This window comes from Hordeum vulgare, chromosome 7H (assembly GCF_904849725.1).
Source record: "Hordeum vulgare subsp. vulgare chromosome 7H, MorexV3_pseudomolecules_assembly, whole genome shotgun sequence".
NCBI classification, from domain to species: Eukaryota; Viridiplantae; Streptophyta; class Magnoliopsida; order Poales; family Poaceae; genus Hordeum; species Hordeum vulgare.
This window is the reverse complement of record NC_058524.1, coordinates 211,588,869-211,594,868: the sequence shown is the minus strand read 5'-3', so window position 1 is coordinate 211,594,868 and position 6,000 is coordinate 211,588,869. Positions and strand designations below refer to the sequence as shown.

General features: G+C 43.6%; 1 protein-coding gene across 5 annotated transcripts in view; it reads right to left on the bottom strand.

Moving 5' to 3' along the window:
* LOC123413118 overlaps positions 1 to 6,000 on the bottom strand; it is a 30,153-nt gene continuing 24,153 nt past the window's right edge. The window contains exon 2 of one of the 5 annotated variants that reach the window (XM_045106068.1): positions 1 to 511. The gene's annotated coding sequence lies outside the window, so the exon portion shown is untranslated. Of the gene's footprint in view, positions 512 to 4,289; positions 4,747 to 6,000 lie in introns of those variants that run through there. The other 4 variants (XM_045106069.1, XM_045106070.1, XM_045106072.1 and 1 more) reach the window with 4 other exon arrangements.

The window sequence follows — 6,000 nt, the reverse complement described above, 5'->3', positions numbered from 1 at the left end:
TACATATTGAACATTTTTATACGGAATCATCTCAAATGATTTCAACACAAATAAATTACAAACATTACAAGCATAAATTGCCACCACACATCGCATAAATTGTTCATCAATCCGCAATATTACGTAAGTTATTTATCACACATCACACAAATTGTTCATTACACAAATCATTCATCGCACAAGAAGATGAACTAAGGATGTTATTTTCCGTCCCAGTTCCACCGCTCCTCCATGACATCTTTTTTAACATCGACGTTCATATCGGTATCTCGAATGTCATGATACGCCTCAAGAAAGCATCGGATTCACTCCTCCCTTCTATGCGGATGTATGAGTTTACCCATGAGTTCATAGAAGGTGTAATAAAAAAATCATGCTCATTCTTAATGATCATGTTTGGATGATCACGCATGCCGTGATGATATACCAAAAGATCTCTTGATGCCAAAACCTAGTTGGTCCTCACACAAAAGTAAATTGAGCCACAGAATCCTAAAAGCTCTCTCCACATCTTTCCTAGCGGAAATTTGAAAGTAGAGTTATTTCATGCTTTGGGGACTTGAAACTAACTTCATAAAAATAGAGCACTTTGGATAGATCACAACAAACCTAGCCAACTCGGGTGGTTTAGCTGTGTCAGCACGGTAGCCCACGTGCTTGGCCCGTCATGTGGATCAATGGGTCGTCTTTGGCACGTGGGTCTGGCCTGGGCTGCCTAGTGTGACACGTGTACCAGCCCAGCATGACACGCTAATGCTACATTATTTTTTGGAGCAAAACCTATTGGTAGTCGACTACTGTGCTATGTACCACGGAGTCAGGGTCTCAAGGAGGACGATTTCACTGTTTTGACCCTTTTTACATAGTTTAGCCCGATCTAGCCTCGTTTGTGAAAAAAAATTGGATCTGACCTTTTTTCCTACCGTCGGCTGACGTGGCGGTAGGCATACACATCATACCACGAGAGACAGTGGCGGTAGGGTCGTTTGACTCCACTGACCCGAAGGAACCATCCCCATTTACCAAACCCCTACCGCCACTCATTGTGCTGGTAGGGTGTGTATGCCTACCGCCACAGCCGGTGGCGGTAGGAAAAGGGTCAGATTCGAAAAAAGTTCACAAACAGGGTCAGATCGGGATAAAGTTAGCAAAAGGGTAAAAACCGTGAATTTGTCCTCTGAGGGATAGCTGGATGTGCATGCATGCGGCCCTTCATGGTTGGATGTGCCTGCTGGCATGCACGAGGCGACGACCGCCGCACGGCGTCGTGCGTGTGCGCGCTATCACGGGTGGACGTGCCTACTCGGGCCAGCTGTGCCAACGTACCAAACAGACTGTCCTGCCAGCCTATGTAACTAGAGGTCGTTCCTCGGCCAAGGAGGCCAACACGCGTGCCAACCCGGCATGGCCCGAGTACTCAGTGTGACTGACTGAGTCATGTCGTTCCTGCACGTTTAACCCAGGCGGGGCCGGGCTAACCCATTTGGTCATGTTTGGATCATAGACGCAAGGTAGTAGCCCATGTTATATGTGTGGTCATTTTTTTGAAACTTTGCGGGTGATGATTCTCGATTAGCTAACTTAGCAAAGACAGGTGACTGCAACAGCACATTGATGTCATTGCAAGAATCGGGCATCCCAAAGTATGCATGCCAAATCCATGTCTCTTGGTTGACCACGGCCTCAAGAACGATTGTGATGTCCTTCTTGTGTCCTTTGAACTATTCATGCTATGGTGCAGGCAATTCTTCAACATATAATGTATGCGATGAATGAAGCTAAGCATAACAGGAAATTCACAAGGTGGGTTCATCTCCAAAAGTCTCGTCGTGTTCCGAGAATTGGGTTCTTTGAGATACTCTAGTCCAAACACCTTAGCCATATCCTTTGCAAATCACTTGACATAAAAATTTGAAGTGCTCTCTCCATTGCCATGTTATCATTGATGAAATTAGCCACAACACCATATGTCATCATGCGCAATGCGGCAGTCACCTTCTGTATGGTGTTATGCCCAATTTTCTAGTGCAATTTCCCCTCTGCTCAAAGGTCTGATTATGTTGCTTCAAACAGATAGCAATGTGAAGGAACAAATCCAAAGACATCCTAAATCCGCGGCGAAAGTATCACTTTGGATATGTTGGAGATGAATCGAAGTAGATGTGCATCAATTTAGCGTGCACCTCTTGCATGTCCCTCGAATCGCCTCTCGTTTGTAAACGGAACAACCATGTTTTTGACTTCTTGTTTTTGTGCATCATCAAGATCGAAGTAGTATCCCCCTCTTAGGTCATGTCATATTCCTCTTCGGACAAGGAATCATCACAAGCAGAACACGAATTAATGAACTCATCTAAAGTGCAATAGTTGTAATTACCATCTACTAATTTGTCCATAACAAAAAAGAAAGAAAGCAAAAGAATTACCTTGTGCACAAAATTTCAAACACCTTTTGTTTTAAAGGAGGATTACCTCTGGCCTCTGGATCAAATGATGCACACAACCATTTACAAAATAGTAAAATGGATCTACCCACCCCTATCTGTTGTGGAAGGTTGCATGGGAAACAAAAAATTTCCTACGCACACGAAGACCTATCATGGTGATGTTCATCTACGAGAGGAGATTAGATCTACGTACCCTTGTAGATCGCTAAGCGGGAAGCGTTAAGAAACGCGGTTGATGTAGTGGTACAGCTTCGTGATTCAAATCACCGTCGTCCCACGATCCGTTCCGATCTAGCGCCGAACGGACGGCACCTCCGCGTTCAGCACACGTACAGCTCGATGACGATCTCGGCCTTCTTGATCCAGCAAGAGAGATGGATAAGTAGATGAGTTCTCCAGCAGCGTGACGCCTTGCCGGTGTTGGTGATGATCTATTCCTTCAGGGCTCCGCCCGAGCTCCGCAGAAATCTAATCTAGAGGAAGAACTACGAGGTGCAGGTTTGAGTTGCACGTGGCAAAGTTGTGTCTCAAAAAGCCCCAAACCTCTAGTATATATAGCTGGAGGGGAGAGGCATCCTTGGGCAGCCTTGGCGCATTAAGGAAACCCTCCTTGGGTCGGCCAAAGTGGGAGGGAGGGAGGAGTCCTTCTCCAATCCCACTTGGATTAGGACTCCTTCCTTATTTTCCCACCTCTTTTGGATTTTCCACTTTTTCCTCATGGGCTTTCCTTGGATGACTTTGTCAGCCCATTATACCTTATTGTGCATCCAATAAACCCACATGGACCCCTTGGGGCGTGGTGGGCCCACCCAGTGGGCCCCTGGAACCCATTCATCACTCCCGGTACAGTGTCGGTAATGCCCGAAAACTTTCCGGAATCCAAACACCAACTTCCTATATATCAATCTTCGTTTCCGGACCATTCCGGAAACCCTCGTGACGTCTGTGATATCATACGGAACTCCGAACAACCTTTGGTCACCAACACATATAACTCAACTATACTAAAACATCATCCAACCTTAAGTGTGTAGACCCTGCGGGTTCGAGAACTATGCAGACATGACCCGAGACACTTCTCGGTCAATATCCAATAGAGGGACCTGGATGCCCATATTGGATCCTACATATTCTACGAAGATCTTACCGGTTGAACCTCTGTGCCAAGGATTCATATAATCCCGTATAACATTCCCTTTGTCCTTTTGTATGTTACTTGTCCGAGATTGGATCGTCGGTATCCCTATACCTATTTCAATCTCATTACCGTCAAGTCTCTTTACTCGTTCTGTAATACAAGATCCCGTGACTCACACTTGAGTCACATTGCTTGCAAGGCTTGTGTGTGATGTTGTATTACCGAGTGGGCCCCGAGATACCTCTCCATCACACGGAGTGACAAATCTCAGTCTTGATCCATGCTAACTCAATGGACACCTTTGGAGATACCTCTAGAGCACCTTTATAGGCACCCAGTAACATTGTGATGTTTGATACACACAAGGCATTCCTTCGGTGTCAGTGAGTTGCATGATCTCTCGGTCATAGGAATGAATACTTGACACACAAAAAACAATAGCAACAAAATAACACGATCACATGCTACATTTATAATTTGGGTCTTGTCCATCACATGATTCTCCTAATGATGTGATCCCGTTATCAAGTGACTACACTTATCTATGGTGAGGAATCCTTGACCATCTTTGATCAACGAGCTAGTCAACTAGAGGCTTACTAGGGACAGCGTTTTGTCTATGTATCCACACATGTATTTGCGTTTCCAATCAATACAATTATAGCATGGATAATAAATGATTATCATGAACAAAAAAAATATATTAATAACTAATTTATTATTGCCTCTAGGGCATATTTCCAACACTATCCACATCAATTTGACGTTCTCGCTCGTCAGATCACAATAGTGGATGTTTGAGATTGGCCTATCGTGCCACAACCTACCTCTACACAATTAGGGTGTGTTTGCTTGGATGTGTTTGAATCCACAATGATTCGATCAATCTCATCGATGATTACAGGTTGCCATTTATATTGTCTGGAGATACACGACGGTTCGGACAGGCGTTGGTCTCAGCCAAAGACGCGTCCGTGCGGGAGGAAGCCGTACGGCGGTTGGGAAAGGGGAGATTACCCCTAATTACAGTTGTAATTAATCTTAACACTCCCCCTAATCTATGCTTGACCATGTAGAATCATCTCACAATTGTCGGGGTAGCGCTATCATCTCAAAAAGGGTTCTCCTCCAAAAAGTTCTTTGTGAAAACTTGATGAGAACCTGAAACATAAACTCACAAAGATATAACGTAATGTGATGTCATTGAACAAGGATATGTGAAGAAGAGACTCCCTTTGATGCCCGCAAGTCTCTAAGTCATCGCAGACCAATTCATGAACATATTTCTGGAATGTTGAGTTTGGTAGAGACTTAGTAAATAAATCATCAAGGTTGTCACATGATTTGACTTGCAAGATGCTTATTTCCCCGCTTTTCTGAAGATTATGGGGGAAAACACTTAGGAGAAATATGCTTAGTGATATTGCTCTTGATGTACCATGTTTGCATCTGTGCAACACACATCGCATTATTCTCATAGATAATGGTGGGTGATTCTATCGAACCAATTCCACATGACTGCTGAATGTGGTTTATCATTCTGCAAAGCCATACACATTCACATGATGCTTTAAATAATGAAATTATTTCAGAATGATTTGTAGATGTTGCCATGAGAGTATGTTTTGAAGAATTCCATGATATGGCAATACCACCAAGTAGGAACACAAAACCAGTCTGAGATCTTGCCTTATGGGGGTCAGGCAAATAGCTGGCATCTGCATATCCAATCATATGAGAGTCCTGATTTCTCTCGAACTGGAAAAATAGGCCAAGATCCTTTGTGCCTTGGAGATATTGAAAGATATTCTTCAGTCCAGACCAATGATATTTGGTGCGAGTTGAGCTATGTCTAGCAAGTAGATTCACTGCAAATGCAATATCAGGTCTTGTGCAATTTGCAAGATACATAAGCGCTCCAGTGGCACTGAGGTATGGAACTTCAGGTCCCAACACCTCTTCTCCGTCATCCTTTGGCATGAATGGATCTTTCTCTGCGTCTAGAGATCGAACCACCATAGGAGTTTTAGATGGATAGGATTTGTTCATATTGAATTTCTCCAATATTTTCTAGATATAGGCACCTTGGTGTACCAGGATTATTGAGGGAAGGTGCTCAAGTTGAATACCTAAGAAAAATTTGGTTTTACCCAAATTCGTCATCACAAATTCCATCTTTAGGTGATTGCTTGCTTCATCAATGTATGGTGTGTTGCCAATGATGTTGATATCATCAACATACACATAAGTAATGAAAAATTGTGTAGAGGACTTCTTGATGAAGATACATGGGCAATCATCACTATTGGAGTAACCTTTCTGAAGAAGGAATTCAATTAGTCGGTTGTACCACATCCGTCCCGACTGCCTTAAGCCATACAGTGACTTATTCAGCTTTACACAATACATGTTGCG